A 23,033-nucleotide genomic window follows, 5' to 3' on the forward strand; every position below is an offset into this window, starting at 1 on the left:
TAATTGTGAGTACATGTTAGTTTTGGTGAAACTCAACGATATAAGTAAGGAGTCCTTTTATGTCGTGGCAAATTCGATAGGTTTACCTAATAAGTTCTTAGACGTACCTATCAACCAAGAATAGTTTCTAGACTATTAGCAAAAGGCTTTTGCTTACCTAAGATGTTCTAGGATTAAGTCGACAAACTGTGCTTAGTTCTTCAATGATTTTAGGATCTTGGAATCATTTTATTCACACCTGCCGGAACACATAACTTGAATAAAATGCTTAATAAACATTGAATTATGCATGTATGCTAGAATTTAAGTTTATTAAGAGAAACTGTGAATGGTTATTTATTTGTTTATTCTTTTCAATTGTAGTTTTAATATGGCAAACAACAATCAAAACATCATCATGGGTTCTGAGCTTATGGTCAAGCTGAACCTGACAAATTTTCTTGAATGGGAAGCTAAGCTAGTTGAAATAGTCAAACTCAATGGACTTGAGTATGTACTATCACATCCCATGCCAAGCTACTATGCCAGAGACATGACCCCTGAGAGATTTTTCGCCTGGGATGCGGATCTCAAAAAGGTTATGAGTCTCATGCTGAACAATATCCCTGATGATTGGGCTAGAAGGTTTGTAGCCTATGAACCTTTTACGCTCATCAAGAATCTGAGGGATATCTGTCGTGGAAGTACGGAGGACAGGGACCTGAACGTCCATGAGTTGATTGAATCAATGTCTGGGCTAAAGGTTAGTTCTCCCAACAGGTGTTATAGGATGGAGGTCCAAGAAACACATGTTCAGCTCCTTCGCACTAAACAGAGGGTAGGCGTCCCACTGAGGTTCCATGTGGATCTTATGTGTTCATATTTTGATCGCCTAAGTCTACTAGGAACACCAATAAGCGAAAGGATGGCAGTCTCTGTCTTGCTCAATTCACTACACAGTGGGTTTGGTCGCTTCAAGCAACAATACCTAAGTGAACCAAGAGAAGAAACAGTTGCAGAATTTATTCACCTTGTCAGAAAGGCTGAAATAGTACTGGACTGTGAAGCCAAAGATTTACTCAAGGCTAGAAAGAGACCATTCAAGAAAGGTGGAAAGTCCAAGGGCAATGCTAAATCAAAGCAGGACAAGTCCACATCAAGCTGTCTTTATTGTGATGGAATAGGCCATTACAAAAGAGAATGTCCAAAGCTAAAGGAAGATCAGAAGAACGGAACAGTCTTTCCATCTTCAGGTATTTTCGTTATAGACTGTATACTTGCTAATTCAACTTCTTGGGTATTAGATACAGGTTGTGGCTCACACTTATGTTCCAATCCACAGGGACTAAGAAGAAGTAGAAAGTTAAGCAAGGGTGAAGTCGACCTACGAGTGGGAAATGGAGCACGGATTGCTGCATTAGCTGTAGGAACTTACTATTTGTCGTTGCCCTCCGGGCTAGTTTTGGAACTGGAAGAATGTTTCCATGTTCCAAGTCTTACTAAAAACATCATTTCAGTTTCTTGCTTAGATGCTAAGGGATTTTCCTTTATAATAAAAGACAATAGTTGTTCGTTTTATTTTAAAGAGATGTTTTATGGATCTGCTAGATTAGTCAATGGACTTTATTTATTAGATCACGACAAACAAGTATATAACATAAATACCAAAAAGGCCAAAAAGGATGATTCAGATCTCACCTATCTGTGGCATTGTCGATTAGGCCATATAAACTTGAAACGCTTAGAAAGACTTCAAAGGGAAGGAATTCTAGAACCATTTGACTTAGAGGATTATGGTAAATGCGAATCATGTTTACTTGGCAAAATGACAAAGCAACCTTTCTCTAAAGTTGGAGAAAGAGCAAATGAACTATTGGGTTTAATCCATACAGATGTATGTGGACCAATGAGTACAAATGCTAGAGGTGGTTTCAGCTACTTTATCACTTTCACTGATGACTTCAGTAGGTATGGTTATGTCTACCTAATGAAGCATAAGTCTGAATCCTTTGACAAATTCAAGGAATTTCAGAGTGAAGTAGAGAATCAATTAGGCAAGAAGATCAAGGCACTGCGGTCTGATAGAGGCGGTGAATATCTGAGCTATGAATTTGATGACCATCTGAAAGAATGTGGAATTCTATCAGAATTGACTCCTCCTGGAACACCACAATGGAACGGTGTGTCAGAACGGAGGAACAGAACCTTGCTAGACATGGTCAGGTCAATGATGGGTCAGGCCGAACTTCCATTAGAATTTTGGGGACATGCACTAAATACAGCTGCACTCACTATAAACAGAGCTCCGTCTAAAGCAGTCGAAAAGACTCCATACGAATTATGGTTTGGAAAACCTCCAAACGTGAAGGAAATAATGCCCTTGGTCCAAGTATGCATTCTATGTTAAGTCTAATAAATGCGGTTCAGTATTAATTAACAAGTTAATAATTCAGTGAGATCAAGTGAGCTGAATGCCTAGCTAGAGGCCGCTTCAGTTCAAGTGGAATTAATGATATTAATCCACAGCTTACTCTTGACTGAACCCGTAGGGTCACACAAATAGTACGTAAACGGATCAAGTATTTAATGGCATTAAATACTCCATCTATGAATATTCGGAACCGACGGATCTTGGTTTCAGTGGGAGCTAAGATCGTCACAGGCAAGAAATGAATACTCCGGAAACGATGATATTGCCGGAAACGGAAATATGGATCGTATCGGAAATATGAATATTATCCAAGTCGTAGATGTTACCGGAAACGGAAACATGGTACGTATCGGAAAATATTGTTGGAAATGGAAATATTACCAGAATCGGAAATATTGCCGGAAACGGAAATATTGTCAGAATCGGAAATATTACCGGAATCGGAAAATAATTCCGGAAACGGAAATATTAAATATTTGTTCGAAACGGAAATTAATTCCGGAATCGGAAATATTAAATATTGTTCGTATCGGAAATAGATTCCGGAAATGGAAATTTAATCGGAAGCGTATCGTACGAATTAGCATCGGACGAGGCCTGCCGGACGAAGGCCCAGCACGAAGCCAGGCCATCGCCCAGCAAGCACGCACGCCACAGCCCAGCGCGCACAAGGCCGCGCATGCGTGGGCCGCGCTGCGTGGGCTGCTGCTCGCATGCGTGGGCAGCCCTTGTGGCTGCCGTGTGTGTGTGAGTTTGAGCTCATGCGAGATTCCTGAATCTGCAAGAGTCAGTGTATGATTAAATGTCTATTCCTATTGGATAAATTGATTAAGTAGAATTCATGTAGAATTCTAATTCCAATTAATTCGCATCCTACTAGGATTACGATTCCTTTTCCATAACTCTATAAATAAAGGCCTAGGGGTCATAATTTATATACAAGTTTCAAAGTATTCAAAAGTGAGTTTTTTGAGAGAAAATTAAAACCCATCTTGCCCCAAAAGTGCCGAATTTTCTGAGTACCTTAAGGGCGATTCTAGTTGGTCAATCTTAAGGCGGATCCGGACGTGCTGTGGACTTTCTACGGAGGGACGACACTTGGAGTCCTAAAAGACTTGTTCTTGTTCGGTTCGGGCGCAGCTAGGGAAGGCACGCAACAAAGAGTATGCATCTAAACTATGCTAAATGATTATGTGTAAATAATATGTTTCCTGGGTTAATGGTTGTTTCCGCATGATTTATGTAAATGTCATATGTATCATAACCTAACAGTGGTATCACGAGCCCCTTATTATTTTCATAATCTAAATTGCATGAACATGGTTAAATATTACAAATTTGCAAGAATTAAAAGGGGTGATTAATTTTCGTAATTGTTAATTAATTGCAAATTGCGTTTATTTAATTATATGTACGCAGTTTTTCGGCAGTTTCTTCATTACTCATCCGAATTGAGTGATTTTTGTGTCAATTCCGCATGTAAAAGGCATTCTAAAATTTTGACAAAAATAGTATTTTTCTGCCGAACCCAGAATTCTCAAATTCGAAGCCTAACTATGACTTTTCGAAGGTTTTAGTTTTTCGGATGCAAAATTTCGTAAATTTAAGATGTTAAATTAAATATTTGCGATTCTTGTTGATAAATCTTGAATTTTTGATTGACCTACTGCATATGTTTAACAAGTTTGAATGCCTAGTCTTGTTAATTATGCAATCTAATTTGTAATTATGATTAATTTGTTGAAAATTAGAATAATTTAGAATTAATTTGATTTTCATAATTAATTGTAATTTAATTAGAAACCTATGATTAAAAACCACCATAAAAATTGTAAATTTACGATAAATTTTAAATTTTTATGACCTAGACTTGAATCCATATCAATCGGAAATCAATTGGATAATAAATTTTCGATTTTTCGCCCTAAAATTATGAAATTAATATTATTTATTAATTTGTCATTAATTTTAAATATAAATTTTAAATTTTTATGCGATTCGTTCAAATAACTTGCACGCACGAAGCAATGGACGCTTCGTGTTACCCTTAAGGGGTGTTGTATAATGCGGGCATGCGACGACGAGCAAGGGAGCTCGTCGCCCGTGCGGCACGAATGCAATGAGCAAGGGCGTAGTGCACGAGCGCAAGGCAGCAGCCCTGCCTTGTGTCGTGTGCCACGAGCAATGAACGGATGGGCATGGGCGAGGGGCGAGCCAAGGCAGTCGCGTGTGGGCAGCAAGCGAGCTGCGCCACAGCGCGCGCTGCCTCGCACAACAGCGCGCAACCTCGTGCGCAGCGAGCGCAAGCTCGCGTGCCACGAGCGCTGCGCACAGCATCACTCGCGCGCACAGCGCGCGACGTCGCCCGCCCAGCGAGCGATGTCGCGCACCAGCGAGCGATGGCTCGCGCGCGCGCAGCGAGCGATCTCGCGCGCCAGCGAGCGATGGCTCGCGCGCGCCAGCGAGCGATGCAGCGCCCCAGCGAGCGATGGCTCGCGCGCACCAGCGAGCGATCTCGCGCACCAGCGAGCGCGGTAACGCGCGCGCGCTGCGAGCGATAGTTCGCGTGCGGTGGGCGCTGTGCGGAGGCTTGCGTATGGGACAGCAGCAGCTATGCAACGAGCGCATGGGCTGCGCGCACATGGCCAGCAATGGCTGTGTGCGTACAGCCCATGGGCGTGCAACGCATAGGATGTTTGCGTTTCGATTAGATCGTTTTTGAATGTTTAATTTGAAAATTTCAGTTCACGTAATTTTAATTGATTTTAAAATTAATAATTTGAATTAATTTCTTGGATTTTAATTTTGAATATTATAATTATAATAAATGGCATTTATTCTAATTATTTTACTAAAATTAAAATCATAAATTAATTTAAATGTGACTGAAATTAAAATTAAATTTTTGGATTCAATTATAAATTTATATGAGCTTTAAATTTTAATTAAATTTGTATGTTTCCGGTTAGACTAGAAATACAATTTTATGTTTAAAATTAGTAAAGCATATGAATTTATTGGTTTGAGTGGGAGTGCTTTTAGTCATAAACTCTTGATTAGGTCTACAAATCCTTAAGGTTAAAACAACTCGATTAGAATTAATAAGGACTGAATAATTGGTAGATTATTGGTGACCTTGATTAATTGCTGCAAATGTTTACGTGATGCATAATGTGTTTTAACTAACCAGCTATGTGGGCCATTCATGATAATGAATGGGTGAATGGTATATATTGTATATGTACTGTTTTGCAGGTTATGAAGTGACTAGTATGGCCCAAATAGGATAGAAAATATGGTCTGCGTACCATTAATTTGAATGTAATTGGTCTAAAGCACCAAAGTTATTTTTCAATTCAAATATGGTCTGCGTACCATCAAATAGTTGTAATTAGTTATAACTTATCCTATTTGAAGAAAATGGTGCCTCCCACGGAGATTTTCAAGACGGACTTTGAAGTCAAAGCTTCAAGATGAAGTCGGGCCATACTAGATCACAAATATCTTATGCATGTTTTAAGTTATTTATTGCTTTAAATATGTCTTAAAATGCATGAGATCAAAAGCTTGATTATGTTGCATGATTAAGGATTTTAGTTCACTTAAAATCTAACCAACATAGTAAGAGCCTTAAGTTCCAAACTTAAAAATTGAGTTAAAAGGTGCCATGCCAAAATATACACTTGCTTGGATATCCTTTACATCAATCTAGTAATAGTTTTCGCTCAGCGAGGTGTTACTTATTGGTCCTAAAGGGGCAAGGTACACAAATAATTGTGAGTACATGTTAGTTTTGGTGAAACTCAACGATATAAGTAAGGAGTCCTTTTATGTCGTGGCAAATTCGATAGGTTTACCTAATAAGTTCTTAGACGTACCTATCAACCAAGAATAGTTTCTAGACTATTAGCAAAAGGCTTTTGCTTACCTAAGATGTTCTAGGATTAAGTCGACAAACTGTGCTTAGTTCTTCAATGATTTTAGGATCTTGGAATCATTTTATTCACACCTGCCGGAACAATAAAATCGAATAAAATGCTAATAACTTGTTTGAATTGCATGGTTGCTTTAATTTCAAGTTATTATTCATGATAAATGTTTAGACTTTGCATGCTTCAATGTATGTTTTAATTATTGTTTATAATTAAATATCTTGCACTGCAATAAATCCTTTTAGAAAGGTAACAGTAAATTTCCTCGATTGGTAGTGAATCCAAGAACGATTCACGGAAATGAGAGAAAGTGAGCAATTTAAAATGTACGTTTCTTATAGCGACTTTTATGGTTGTTTTCGAATATCAAAATCGAATGGCAAACCAATTGGTGCTTGTGAATTCAAAATACAATGTAGTTTTGAGATCATAAAGCATTGAGTTTAATACGCTCAGCTTTACCAATGGTTAACAACCTAATATCTTTGTCCATTTAATTCTCGAATGAGTCTAGTCCCTAGACATTCGAATAGATCGATACTTAGAGAACTTTAGAAGCTTCTGGTAAGATCATCTAGTTGAAACAAAATATTCAACATAAATTAAAATGGTAAAGAACCTTGTTGGTGACATTGGACATGTCTAACAAAGTATAAAAGTCAACACTAAAGAATTCAATTCTTAAGACTATAAGAAAGGGTACAAGAAATAGGAAAACGAGGAACAAATGAGAGGAATTTACGATTCCGTTTCTACCTATAAGTTTATGTTTAAAGAGAAGTGACCTAGCAATCAAACTTCCTTGGTATCATATACCGCTTGAGGTTCTTACTTCGGTAAAAACTCAAACAATGGAAGCTAGGATACACTAATGACCTACAAGTGAGAAATGAAGCATGGGAATGCTACATTAGTTGTAGGGTCATCTAGTTTGTTTTAAGTCCTTTCAAAGGCTGGAACTAAATGGCTATTTTGTTCCATAATCAGCATACCTAAATTTCTGCTTCAAACACAGAAAGACTCACATTCAAGAAAAACAAAAGCAATGTTTGTTTGTTTATTTGAATGAAATGGTCAATTACAGGTTGAGTCAATATGCTTGATTAAAACAAACAACTCTTTAAAGAACTTTACTAGGTTCAAATCAAACCCTTGATTTGAGTTCCATTAAATCTTTGGCATTGTTGCTTAGACCATATCAACAAGTTAACATTCAAAAGCTCTATTTTGATGGACTTTTGAAAGTTGGTTGATTTCTAGATCAACTTAAGACAAGCTAGTCTTACTTGTTGAAAGTAACAAAGAATATGAACTATTGTTAGAACGCCTAGACGATAGAGTTTAAAGCTAAAGAAAGGTTTTATGACTTTATTATTTCACATGGATTTGAGTGAATATAGGTTTATTTACTCAAATGTGATATAAGTTGAATCTGTTTGGCTAGTTCAAAGATTCAGAAGTATAAAATCCACTCGGCAAGAAATCATAAAGATCTAGGTTAGATCATGTTGATGATTACTTGAGACCAAATATGATCATCAATGGTTGTGTGTTGTAATTTCACAATCTAGCTCCATAAGATATGGCATATCTACGTTGGAATGATCGAAGTCAATTAGTACTTGATTCGATCAATGATGAATCATAAAGACTTTTCCTATAATTTCTAAAACAAAATGCTCAACTACCACCAAACTAAACCAAATTCGTCAAAGCTATTGAAAAGTAATTTCAGAATATCTTTTCATAATATATCTAAAGAGTTCCTAAACTCAGTGGGAGCTTAGTGTTTGTTATTCAACAAACTAAGGCCCAAGCATAGATATATGTTTCATTGTGATTTATTCAAATGAGACACAAGGGTATTGTTTCTACCACGAATTTTTGAGAACATAATGTTTGTTTGCTCGAAATAATGTCCTTTTGGAGATTCGTTTCCAAAATGACAAGTGGGAGAAAATAGACCTCGAAAGTTTTCGAGGCGAACAACAAACATAAACGGACATTCCGGAGGCTTTTCGAAGTACTTCAGAAAATCCGAACTTATTCTTTAAGGACTTTAGAAGTGGCTTTAAAGAATAGACATCTCTTAGAAGACTTTACAAGTGCTTCAAGGAGAACAGAATATTCAAAGGACTTTCAAGTGGCTATTTGATATTCTATTGTTTGATGTTCTATACCCTAGTAGGCATAGAGTTCAAGTCACTGGAACTATGAGATTCTTCTATTAGATAGTGAAGAAACATGGAGTTCAGGTCATTGAAGCTATGCGATTCTTCCATCAGATAGTGAAGAAACCTACAACTTGCAGTCAAACTATTATCATGTAGATTAATGAGTTTATGACTTGTAAGAAAGCTATGACGAAACCTAGATTCCCTAAAATGGTTAGAGGCCATATATAGACTCAAATGTTTTAAATGGTTAGAGGCCATAAAACATACTCAATGTTTTGATGACAAAATTGAAATTTTGTTGATTTGCAAGAATAGTTTCACACCTATTGGTTGCAAGTTTGTTTTAAGGATAAAAACCATCAAACATGGAATTGTGTTCACACACAAAGCTAGATTAGTTGCTAAAGGTTACAAGCAAATTCATGGCATGGATTATGTTGAAACCTCATGCAAAATCGTAATGCTTAAGTCTATAATTCAAGCAATGATTGCATATTGGTACATATGGCAATTGGATGACAAAACGTATTCCTCAATCAAATGTTGGAATAAACTATGTACATGGTATGTCATAGGATTTGTGGATCCAAATAAATGCTTGAAAAGGAAAGCTAGCTTATGAAATCTAAGTCCAGATTTAAGCAAGTAATTGGGAATTAGAACTGTATTTTAGTGAAGCTAATAAGTATTTTAGTTTCATAAAATATACATGATTCTTATAGATGTATAAGAAGTTTAGTGGGAGTACATAAAAACTTATTTGGTCCTATGTGTATCACACACATATCTCTCTATTGTGAAATAACATTCAAATGCTAATGACTTAGATTTGAAATTATTCATCAATGATGGACCATGGCGAAACTTAGTACATATTGGGTATTAAGATCTATTTACAAAGATCTTATAATATTGTTTTAGATTAAGTAATGGCATTTACTAAATCAAACACGAAAGACTCCATTGGAGATATTCGACCCATATGAATAAATCTAAGTAAAGGATGTTTGAACTATGTATAAGCATTTACTAAGTTAAACATCAAAGAGTCTAAATGAGATTCTTAACCTATATTATATGTCAAAGAATTTAGCTGAATTTAGTATCTACTGAAACTAGATAAGCTAAAGTTACATGAATAGAATTCAATTGGGAAATATTCTGCAAAAGAATTTATCATGTATGATATAATATGAGGATCGCCAAAAACGTATCGTATGACTTTAGGCATGACGAACATATACCAATCTCTATTGATCTAAGTGAAGATCAACTAGATTGAGATCAAGAATACTTATGGTACTTGAAAAGGTACATAGGAATAGTTCTTGATTCAAGGAAATAAAGATATGCTAAATATTGATGCTACACGCATAAACACTGGCAAAGGATCAAGCAAGACCCTTTGAAGTTAACCATTGATAAGGACGAGCTATAGAGCATCGTGTTTTGAAAATGGCAACATGGGTTGGAGACCATGAGTTGTTGCGTGGGAAATTAAAATAATGATTTCTATGTTCTAAGATATAGTTGAGAGTATTCCACATATCTGTGAACTGCTTGGATAAGTAATTCCAAACAAAGCATCACTAGCAACCTATAAAGTTGAAGTAAAAGTAATTATTGCCTAAGAAGCAATAAAACAGGGTTGTTTAAAGTTCTTCACTGAACTTGGGTAGATCACCTATCTGCTGGCTTGATGATTCTTCATTGAAAAATGCGTAGAACCACTCTTGAAGCAAGAAAAACGTCTGCTAACTTGATGGTTCTTCATTGCAAAATGAGTAAAACCACCATTATAGCGAGAAAGACTAGATCACAAAATAAACAAACTCAAAAAGATCTTATCATCATATCTCGAAGAACATTCGATGAAAAGAATATTAAGATTGGCAAAGCATGATAACTAAACCTATGCAACAAGTGAGAAGCAACACTCACATTGTAGCACTGGAAATCAAGCATAGCTTTGAATTCCATGAACTATTTTAGAAGATGGGTTTGAGGCCCATGCTTGTAAAACATTGGGGTTGAACATTTATCATATATGAAATGTATTTTCATATTCCATTTAATTGTGGTTTATTAAATGATGAGTCCCTTCAATTTGACGATATATTCAAGATAGACTGTCAGGACCAGTCCTGTGACTAAGAAATGTCTATCAAGTGAACTTGAATGTCAAAGGTTGAAAATGGTCCCTAGTCGGAGTTTTCTATAAAATTGGACGCATAGAAAACGTTAGACGATTAGAATGCAAGATGACTAGTAGTTCTGTTTCTTGAACTATGTGGACATGGCAATGTCATAATCATTTGCATAGATACTTACTTTGGGAAGACTAGTATCGGACAAGACCTATGAAACTTTACTGTAAGAGATGAAAGTCTGTCATAAGTAAATTTCATTAAATTATTAGACACTAAATCCTCAATACCTGAGTGATTTGAGATTACTTGTTTGAGAACTGGTTGCTTTGACGTTGACCAACCGTCGCACCGTAAAAGGAGGCTATAAAGGCAACGCTCAGGTAATCACCTATCAAACGAAGTCTAATCTCAAGATCGCAAGATTGGGATTGTCCTCCCATAAATCGGGATGAGATGCTTAAAAGTTGTACAAGGCCACTCGGAGAGCTAGAAACTGTGAAATGCATGGCCGTGCTCGGATGAATCATAGGCTATGATTATCTGTTTATTTGATCAGTTGAACTCTGAAACCGAGGAACACCTCTGGACATAATAAGGATGACAACTCTTACCTTATGTTCAAGAGCAAGCATCGAGCGACAAAGGAATTAGGAAATGCACACTTGTCCCTAAGGACAAGTGGGAGACTGAAGGAAATAATGCCCTTGGTCCAAGTATGCATTCTATGTTAAGTCTAATAAATGCGGTTCAGTATTAATTAACAAGTTAATAATTCAGTGAGATCAAGTGAGCTGAATGCCTAGCTAGAGGCCGCTTCAGTTCAAGTGGAATTAATGATATTAATCCACAGCTTACTCTTGACTGAACCCGTAGGGTCACACAAATAGTACGTAAACGGATCAAGTATTTAATGGCATTAAATACTCCATCTATGAATATTCGGAACCGACGGATCTTGGTTTCAGTGGGAGCTAAGATCGTCACAGGCAAGAAATGAATACTCCGGAAACGATGATATTGCCGGAAACGGAAATATGGATCGTATCGGAAATATGAATATTATCCAAGTCGTAGATGTTACCGGAAACGGAAACATGGTACGTATCGGAAAATATTGTTGGAAATGGAAATATTACCAGAATCGGAAATATTGCCGGAAACGGAAATATTGTCAGAATCGGAAATATTACCGGAATCGGAAAATAATTCCGGAAACGGAAATATTAAATATTTGTTCGAAACGGAAATTAATTCCGGAATCGGAAATATTAAATATTGTTCGTATCGGAAATAGATTCCGGAAATGGAAATTTAATCGGAAGCGTATCGTACGAATTAGCATCGGACGAGGCCTGCCGGACGAAGGCCCAGCACGAAGCCAGGCCATCGCCCAGCAAGCACGCACGCCACAGCCCAGCGCGCACAAGGCCGCGCATGCGTGGGCCGCGCTGCGTGGGCTGCTGCTCGCATGCGTGGGCAGCCCTTGTGGCTGCCGTGTGTGTGTGAGTTTGAGCTCATGCGAGATTCCTGAATCTGCAAGAGTCAGTGTATGATTAAATGTCTATTCCTATTGGATAAATTGATTAAGTAGAATTCATGTAGAATTCTAATTCCAATTAATTCGCATCCTACTAGGATTACGATTCCTTTTCCATAACTCTATAAATAAAGGCCTAGGGGTCATAATTTATATACAAGTTTCAAAGTATTCAAAAGTGAGTTTTTTGAGAGAAAATTAAAACCCATCTTGCCCCAAAAGTGCCGAATTTTCTGAGTACCTTAAGGGCGATTCTAGTTGGTCAATCTTAAGGCGGATCCGGACGTGCTGTGGACTTTCTATGGAGGGACGACACTTGGAGTCCTAAAAGACTTGTTCTTGTTCGGTTCGGGCGCAGCTAGGGAAGGCACGCAACAAAGAGTATGCATCTAAACTATGCTAAATGATTATGTGTAAATAATATGTTTCCTGGGTTAATGGTTGTTTCCGCATGATTTATGTAAATGTCATATGTATCATAACCTAACAAAAAGGCACAAAGATGACTTCCTGGTCTATGGTGGAGATGATGAATTAATTGTTAAAGGCTATACGGACGCAAGTTTCCAAACCGACAAAGATGATTTCAGATCACAGTCTGGGTTTGTCTTCTGCCTCAACGGAGGAGCAGTAAGCTGGAAAAGTGCTAAGCAAAGCACCATTGCGGATTCTACAACTGAAGCGGAGTACATTGCTGCACATGAAGCAGCAAAGGAAGCTATATGGCTAAGGAAGTTCATAGGAGAACTTGGTGTAGTCCCCTCCATTAAAGGACCAATAGCCCTGTATTGTGATAATAACGGAGCTATTGCACAGGCAAAAGAGCCTAGACACCACCAGAGAGTCAAGCATGTACTTCGTAGATTTCACCTTCTACGAGAGTTCGTTGAAAGAAAAGAAGTCGAGATAAGCAAAATTGGAACTGATGACAACATATCAGATCCATTAACTAAACCTCTGCCGCAAGCGAAGCACAACTCGCACACTGCAGCTATGGGAATCAAGCATATTGGAGAATGGCTTTGATGTCTCTGTTTAATGTTTTAAAGTTTTAGAGTTTAAATCTTTGTAAAACATTATTGGTTAATCATTCACAATAAATGAATGAAATTCATTTTTCCATTTAATTTGTGGTTTATTAAATGATGAGTCCCTTCAACTTGACGATATATTCAAGATAGACTGTCAGGACCAGTCCTGTGACTAAGAAATGTCTATCAAGTGAACTTGAATGTCAAAGGTTGAAAATGGTCCCTAATTGGAGTTTTCTATAAAATTGGACGCATAGAAAACGTTAGACGATTAGAGTGCAAGATGACTAGTAGTTCTGTTTCTTGAACTATGTGGACATGGCAATGTCATAATCATTTGCATAGATACTTACTTTGGGAAGACTAGTATCGGACAAGACCTATGAAACTTTACTGTAAGAGATGAAAATCTGTCATAAGTAAATTTCATTAAATTATTAGACACTAAATCCTCAATACCTGAGTGATTTGAGATTACTTGTTTGAGAACTGGTTGCTTTGACGTTGACCAACCGTCGCACCGTAAAAGGAGGCTATAAAGGCAACGCTCAGGTAATCACCTATCAAACGAAGTCTAATCTCAAGATCGCAAGATTGGGATTGTCCTCCCATAAATCGGGATGAGATGCTTAAAAGTTGTACAAGGCCACTCGGAGAGCTAGAAACTGTGAAATGCATGGCCGTGCTCGGATGAATCATAGGCTATGATTATCTGTTTATTTGATCAGTTGAACTCTGAAACCGAGGAACACCTCTGGACATAATAAGGATGACAACTCTTACCTTATGTTCAAGAGCAAGCATCGAGCGACAAAGGAATTAGGAAATGCACACTTGTCCCTAAGGACAAGTGGGAGACTGAAGGAAATAATGCCCTTGGTCCAAGTATGCATTCTATGTTAAGTCTAATAAATGCGGTTCAGTATTAATTAACAAGTTAATAATTCAGTGAGATCAAGTGAGCTGAATGCCTAGCTAGAGGCCGCTTCAGTTCAAGTGGAATTAATGATATTAATCCACAGCTTACTCTTGACTGAACCCGTAGGGTCACACAAATAGTACGTAAACGGATCAAGTATTTAATGGCATTAAATACTCCATCTATGAATATTCGGAACCGACGGATCTAGGTTTCAGTGGGAGCTAAGATCGTCACAGGCAAGAAATGAATACTCCGGAAACGATGATATTGCCGGAAACGGAAATATGGATCGTATCGGAAATATGAATATTATCCAAGTCGTAGATGTTACCGGAAACGGAAACATGGTACGTATCGGAAAATATTATTGGAAATGGAAATATTACCAGAATCGGAAATATTGCCGGAAACGGAAATATTGTCAGAATCGGAAATATTGCCGGAATCGGAAAATAATTCCGGAAACGGAAATATTAAATATTTGTTCGAAACGGAAATTAATTCCGGAATCGGAAATATTAAATATTGTTCGTATCGGAAATAGATTCCGGAAATGGAAATTTAATCGGAAGCGTATCGTACGAATTAGCATCGGACGAGGCCTGCCGGACGAAGGCCCAGCACGAAGCCAGGCCGTCGCCCAGCAAGCACGCACGCCACAAGCCCAGCGCGCGCCAAGGCCACGGATGCGTGGGCCTTGCTGCGTGGGCTGCAGCTCGCACGCATGGGCAGTCCTTGTGGCTGCCGTGTGTGTGTGAGTTTGTGCTCATGCGTGATTCCTGAATCAGCAAGAGTCAGTGTATGATTAAATGTCTATTCCTAATTGGATAAATTAATTAAATAGAATTCATGTAGGATTCTAATTCCAATTAATTCGCATCCTACTAGGATTACGATTCCTTTTCCATAACTCTATAAATAAAGGCCTAGGGGTCATAATTTATATACAAGTTTCAAAGTATTCAAAAGTGAGTTTTTGAGAGAAAATCAAACACACATCTTGCTCAAAAGTGCCGAAATTTTCTAGTACCTTAAGGGCGATTCTAGTTGGTCAATCTTAAGGCGGATCCGGACGTGCTGTGGACTATCTACGGAGGGACGACACTTGGAGTCCTAAAAGACTTGTTCTTGTTCGGTTCGGGCGCAGCTAGGGAGGGCACGCAACAAAGAGTATGCATCTAATTATGCTATATGATTATGTGTAAATAATATGTTTCCTGGGTTAATGGTTGTTTCCGCATGATCTATGTAAATGTCATATGTATCATAACCTAACACCTTTCACATTGCACCTGATCCAAGTCTTCTGACAATTTGGTCATCCAACCAGGGTGTTCAACCTAATTTGAAAATATTTCTCAAGGATGCACATAAATTGTAATTTGACTACGGATCAACTCATACACTTTCTACGCCTTGACAATCATAACTTCTCAGAGGACCTCTAATATACAACAGATGCTCACTTCCTGATTCATGGTTTAGAGTTATGTTGATCACACTCCAGTTACAAAGCCACCACCTCCCCCACCAAAAAAAAATCTAGTGAAACTTCTCTAATTGGTTTACTTTCTAGATCTGAGAACTAAAGGCAACATCATCTTTCAACCCAAGCAACCCACGCAACCCACAACATCACCAGGAGAAACAATGGTCCAGTCAAAAAAGGCAAACGAATAAGGACTAGAAGTACTTCTGTTACACGGATCTAAGACTACACAAGCTCAGCGAATCAACCGCTTACCATGCATAGTGACACAACCAGGTATCCTGAGCTGAATCCCATAGTGATAGACCTAAAAGATAAACATTTACTTCAACTAACCTAATATCTCGTGGAAGGGGTTGTTTTATATGCAAGACTCTCACAACTGAAATTCAAACATACACTTTTTTTATCCTATGATGGTGTTAAACTCAATTTTTGAAGGATAGATCCTTATTTATCTCTGTTAAGCTATTCAAATAAGAACTTTACTCTTACCTAAACGGAAACCTGCATAGACAAAATACCAACAGTCGATGCCTCAAAATAAAACAATATGTTATCTGGTCCAATTAAATTTTGACAGAATTATGAAAGGCAAGAAACAAAGACTTGAGCTTCTAAAGAATCAGCAAAACTACTTTGCACATGAAAGAAATTAAGTGAGAAATAAAAGGTTCACTCTACTTAATTCTCAACAACCACACATTGCTTGATCTCAAATATGATGAATATTTGTGAGATGTAGGTAGATCCCTCTTTTTGGAGCAACATGTTCGACAAAAAAAAAAGGACTCAATAGCCTAGTTCTGCCCATGATTATCTTAATTAAAATGTCTTATCTCAAGTTCACAAGACAATATATGCACAAGAAGTTGCTTATAGACTATACATTAGTTACGACGTCGAATTTGCCCTCCTCGAAGATCTTTCCGAGTAAATTCCGCCATATATACCAGAATTTAAGACATACAACAATATGACAATATGTTACTAAGTTTACCAAGTTTAAAAAAGGCTCAAAGTTGAGAATGTTAGCAGAAGTTTTGCTTACGGCACAATCTGCAATGACCATAGGAAAACCCAACATCATCTATCCAGGTCGAGCAACCAAGCACTCTAATCATCAGGAAATTAGAAAATCAAGTTAACAACTTAAATAAGCTAGAGTTAATTTCTACAGACAACCAGCTTAGATGGTTAGTGAAGATAGACTAGTGTCCTGTCAACTTGATATGTCAAAAGTTACAATCACAACCTATCATATCTATTCAGATAATCAAAGCACCTTCTAAAGAACATCTATAATATCAATATCATTCACGAAATAAATCAAGGGTAAGATTTAATTTTCAAGACTCATGATAAAACCTCAACCCCCCTACATAATAATTTACAGTTTTCAAAGGATTTAGAGGAAGAGAAACAAGACCTGTAGTACCAAATTTGTTAGAAAAATCTATTATTCAAAAAATTCACAGAAATCATACAAATTTGTGGAAGAAATATTTCCAAAGTGCAGGGTAATTTTCACAGAAAAACATTGCAATTACTCAAACATTCAACTAAAAGTACAACACCAAATCAAAAAAACGAAATTCAATTAAAAGTAAAACACCAAATCACCAAAACAACTGAAAATGTAAAGAGAGATAAATAGATTTACAGATTCGTTACCAAAAATTTCTTAAACTTTTCTTTTAGCTTGCGATTCATCCCTTGTTCTGTTAGCTTCTATTTGAGCTATGCGACTTGACTCCCCATACAAAACCTTCAACGCTAATACATCTTTCAATGACGACATTGGCATTTGAAACAATTGAAGCTCAAAAACAGAAATTCAAATTTCGGAAATTAGGGTTTGTTATTCAACTCCGATGAGCTGAAGAAATTGGTGAGCTGTAGAAAGATATATTTGTGGGTTTTTGATTGAGGGAAAAGGGATGCGAATTTGGGAATGATAGAATTCATTGCGAATTTGATTAGATCTAAAAATGGGGGATGGGGCTTGGTTTTCGCTGGTACAAGGAAGGAAGGAAGATTTAGGGGTTTTGATTCCAAGTTCTGTCTTGCGTATTAATTTTAATTGAATTAGGAACAGACCCGTTACAGAGATAACGGGTCTCTTCTTTTTCCCTCAGTGGACCCCCCGACACCAAAGACCTCTCATTAATGTCAACGGGTCTCTTTTTTATCTTTCATTGTCTAGTAAGTGGGTCTATGTTAGCATAAGAGACCTGTTATTTTTTATATGAGGTCCTTTTAATCAAAGAGACCCGTTAACTACTCTAAGGGATCTGTTTTTAGAGATCTCTTTGGACATTTTTGTAGTAGTGGAATAATATAACAAAATTGCATTTTTATCATTGATTACATTAATAAAAATTGTACAACAGTATTTGCGAGAGTCCATATCTTTGGTAGAACTCTTGTTTATGTTGGAAATTCTCATTGGGAAACACAAAGAAAAGAGAGTGAAAATTATAGTGTCCCACATAGGAAAAACTCGTCATATTCTCATTGTTTATTAATTGGGGAATGGGTATAACTCTTGTTTAAGAAAGTGTGAGAGTGGTATGGGTGGACAGATAACACGCGCGCGCGTCGGGCCTTGTCGGGCTCGGTCCGCGGGCATTGGTAATTGGTTTGCGGGCGTGGGGTGAGTTTTGTGGGTCAAACCCTATTCTTTTTGGTAACCGAACTGTTTTGTTTAAGTCATTGTTACGGGAATATGTATTGATTACGTAACCGTTTGATTAATTCTGACCGTTTTTTACTATTGGCTTCCCTTAATTCTGATTACTTCATCATAATTTCGGATTCATTCCAAACCACATAAATCATTCAAACACTTTTCCAGAAAGCTAAAACACATTACTTTCTCTCACACAAGTTGCTCTAGTTTTTTTGGCATATGTTCTGACTCTATCCGGTTTTATGAGTGCACACAAAGTCGGAGTTGCGCTAATCCTGGAGGGCAACCACATTCTGTTCTACTGCACCGGGAGGTAACGCGGAATCATCTTTTAGGACAGTGGGTGTCCACGACGCAACAATTGTTCTTCATTCAGTTCATCAAATCAGATAAGTTTGTTCTAACTTTGGTTTAATCGGAACTGTTTCTACCTCTCATATTTTGTGGAACTCTCTTGATTGGCTCACCTCTCAAGTTATGCCCATACAACATATTTATAGTTGTTGTATCTTAATTTCTAGATTTCTCTACACTTGTCTAATTAATATTACATATTTTCACATCAAATATCTAAAATATTTCTAAATACATCATCACTTGATTTTTTTATTACATATCTAGATTGTTCTAGAGTAACCTCTAATATCTCAACAAATAAATATCTTATAGTTACATCTTCTTATGAAGATACCATGAAAAATATAGCATGTCCTTTCATAAACGAGTAAACTGTACTGAAGGTCCCTAAACTTTGCCAAAAGGAGCAGTTAGGTCCCTCAAGTTTCAAAAGGAGCATTTAGATCCCTCAAAATGGATGGAAAACGCTGCTTTTTGTTTTCCGTCACTAACGGCCATTAAAATGAATATAATAATATAAAAAATTATTAAAATAAAAGGAGAATTAATATACACGTAGATTAATGATTGAAAACAGATGATTTTGATGAAAAGAAGCATTTTCCAATTACTTAGCCTTTTCAACTTACTTTTTCAATGTGTACACGTGGAAACCTTCCAACTTCCCTCGTTTTTTCTGGTTCCTTCCTAATAATGTTTTGGCGGTAATTTTTTTACTGTTCCCAACCTTATTTCCCCCATTTTCACTTCCTATTTATATGGTCCCCCCCCCCCCCCCCCATTTTCACTCTCAGTTGTCTTTTTGCCATTTACTCACTCAAACACTTAAGAGAATTTGAATTTATTGCTCTGAGTTTTCTGCAAAAATGGGTTCTTGCGTATCCAACAAACGCTCTGGTGATTCCAAGTGGGAATGTCGCACCCCCAAAAGAACAAGAATTTCCAGATGGGACGAAGGTATTTTCATTCAATTTGTAGGTTTTTTCAATAAATGTTTGCAGTTGAGCCATGATAAATTAGGGCTTTTTTGTTAAGTAACTTTTTCCCAAAATTGGTGCATGCATTATCTTGATTGTGGTGTTTTATATGTTAATTTAAACAATCGTGGGCTGATTTCGCGTAATTTATCAATTGAAGTTGGAATTAGGGTTTCGTCCGTTTTTACTTTCCAATATTTAATTCGAATTGATGCTTGCATGTTCTTGAAAATGGTGTTTAATATGTTAAATTATACAATTGTTGCCTAATTTGGAATTAATTTAAACTAGATTTTGTAGTAATTAGGGTTTCACTTACTGTTTTTGATTCACTTAAATAAAAAACAGAGTTTGATTAATTCGAATTGATGCTTGCATGTTCTTGAAAATGGTGTTTATTTAAACTATTGTTTAATTTGGAAGTATTTTAATCTAGATTCCGTATAATAATTAGGGTTTACTTACTGTTTTATTGACTTTGGCCGTTACTTTGACTTTAGGAGACCTTGCTTTAAGGGAGGCACACCCCCTTTGTCATCATCAAGACATCCTCATCACCCAGATCTTCACCAAGCTGGACTGGGAGGGGCAGGCTGCTGCGCAGATGGTATGCAAGCAGTGGCAGGCCTCGTCCGATGCTTATTCGTACGATACGCTTCCGATTAAATTTCCGATTCCGGAATTCATTTCTGATACGAACAATATTTAACATTTCCGATTCCGGAATTAATTTCCGTTTCGAACAAATATTTAATATTTCCGTTTCCGGAATTATTTTCCGATTCCGGTAATATTTCCGATTCTGACAATATTTCCGTTTCCGGTAATATTTCCGATTCTGGTAATATTTCCATTTCCGATAATATTTTCCGATACGTACCATGTTTCCGTTTCCGGCAACATCTAAGACTTGGATAATATTTATATTTCCGATACGATCCATATTTCCGTTTCCGGTAATATCATCGTTTCCGGAGTATTCATTTCTTGCCTGTGACGATCTCAGCTCCCACTGAAAACAAGATCCATCGATTCCGAATATCCATAGATAGAGTATTTAATGCCATTAAATACTTGATCCGTTTACGTACTATTTGTGTGACCCTACGGGTTCAGTCAAGAGTAAGCTGTGGATTAATATCATTAATTCCACTTGAACTGAAGCGGCCTCTAGCTAGGCATTCAGCTCACTTGATCTCACTGAATTATTAACTTGTTAATTAATACTGAACCGCATTTATTAGACTTAACATAGAATGCATACTTGGACCAAGGGCATTATTTCCTTCAGTCTCCCACTTGTCCTTAGGGACAAGTGTGCATTTCCTAATTCCTTTGTCGCTCGATGCTTGCTCTTGAACATAAGGTAAGAGTTGTCATCCTTATTATGTCCAGAGGTGTTCCTCGGTTTCAGAGTTCAACTGATCAAATAAACAGATAATCATAGCCTATGATTCATCCGAGCACGGCCATGCATTTCACAGTTTCTAGCTCTCCGAGTGGCCTTGTACAACTTTTAAGCATCTCATCCCGATTTATGGGAGGACAATCCCAATCTTGCGATCTTGAGATTAGACTTCGTTTGATAGGTGATTACCTGAGCGTTGCCTTTATAGCCTCCTTTTACGGTGCGACGGTTGGTCAACGTCAAAGCAACCAGTTCTCAAACAAGTAATCTCAAATCACTCAGGTATTGAGGATTTAGTGTCTAATAATTTAATGAAATTTACTTATGACAGATTTTCATCTCTTACAGTAAAGTTTCATAGGTCTTGTCCGATACTAGTCTTCCCAAAGTAAGTATCTATGCAAATGATTATGACATTGCCATGTCCACATAGTTCAAGAAACAGAACTACTAGTCATCTTGCATTCTAATCGTCTAACGTTTTCTATGCGTCCAATTTTATAGAAAACTCCGACTAGGGACCATTTTCAACTTTTGACATTCAAGTTCACTTGATAGACATTTCTTAGTCACAGGACTGGTCCTGACAGTCTATCTTGAATATATCGTCAAATTGAAGGGACTCATCATTTAATAAACCACAAATTAAATGGAAAAAATGAATTCTTTTCATTTATTGTGAATGATTAACCAATAATGTTTTACAAAGATTTAAACTCTAAAACTTTAAAACATTAAACAGAGACATCAAAGCCATTCTCCAATATGCTTGATTCCCATAGCTGCAGTGTGCGAGTTGTGCTTCGCCTGCGGCAGAGGTTTAGTTAATGGATCTGATATGTTGTCATCAGTTCCAATTTTGCTTATCTCGACTTCTTTTCTTTCAACGAACTCTCGTAGAAGGTGAAATCTACGAAGTACATGCTTGACTCTCTGGTGGTGTCTAGGCTCCTTTGCCTGTGCAATAGCTCCGTTATTGTCACAATACAGGGCTATTGGTCCTTTAATGGAGGGGACTACACCAAGTTCACCTATGAACTTCCTTAGCCATATAGCTTCCTTTGCTGCTTCATGTGCAGCAATGTACTCCGCTTCAGTTGTAGAATCCGCAATGGTGCTTTGCTTAGCACTTTTCCAGCTTACTGCTCCTCCGTTGAGGCAGAAGACAAACCCAGACTGTGATCTAAAATCATCTTTGTCGGTTTGGAAACTTGCGTCCGTATAGCCTTTAACAATTAATTCATCATCTCCACCATAGACCAGGAAGTCATCTTTGTGCCTTTTCAGGTACTTCAGAATGTTCTTGGCAGCAGTCCAATGCGCCTCTCCTGGGTCTGACTGGTATCTGCTCGTAGCACTGAGTGCGTACGCAACATCCGGGCGTGTACATATCATAGCATACATTATTGAACCAATCAATGATGCATATGGAATCCCATTCATTCGTCTACGCTCATCAAGTGTTTTTGGGCACTGAGTCTTGCTTAGAGTCATTCCATGAGACATGGGTAGGTAGCCTCGCTTGGAGTCCGCCATCTTGAACCTATCAAGCACCTTATTGATATAAGTGCTTTGACTAAATCCAATCATCTTTTTAGATCTATCTCTGTAAATCTTGATGCCCAATATGTACTGTGCTTCTCCTAGATCCTTCATCGAAAAACATTTCCCAAGCCAAATCTTGACAGAGTTCAACATAGGAATGTCATTTCCGATAAGTAATATGTCGTCGACATATAATACTAGGAAAGCAATTTTGCTCCCACTGACCTTCTTGTATACACAAGATTCGTCTGCGTTCTTGATGAAACCAAAGTCACTGACTGCTTCATCAAAACGTATATTCCAGCTCCTGGATGCCTGCTTCAATCCGTAGATTGACTTCTTTAGCTTGCATACCTTTTTAGCATTCTTTGGATCCTCAAAACCTTCAGGCTGTGTCATAAACACA

Source organism: Spinacia oleracea, chromosome 3 (genome assembly GCF_020520425.1).
Source record: "Spinacia oleracea cultivar Varoflay chromosome 3, BTI_SOV_V1, whole genome shotgun sequence".
NCBI lineage: Eukaryota > Viridiplantae > Streptophyta > Magnoliopsida > Caryophyllales > Amaranthaceae > Spinacia > Spinacia oleracea.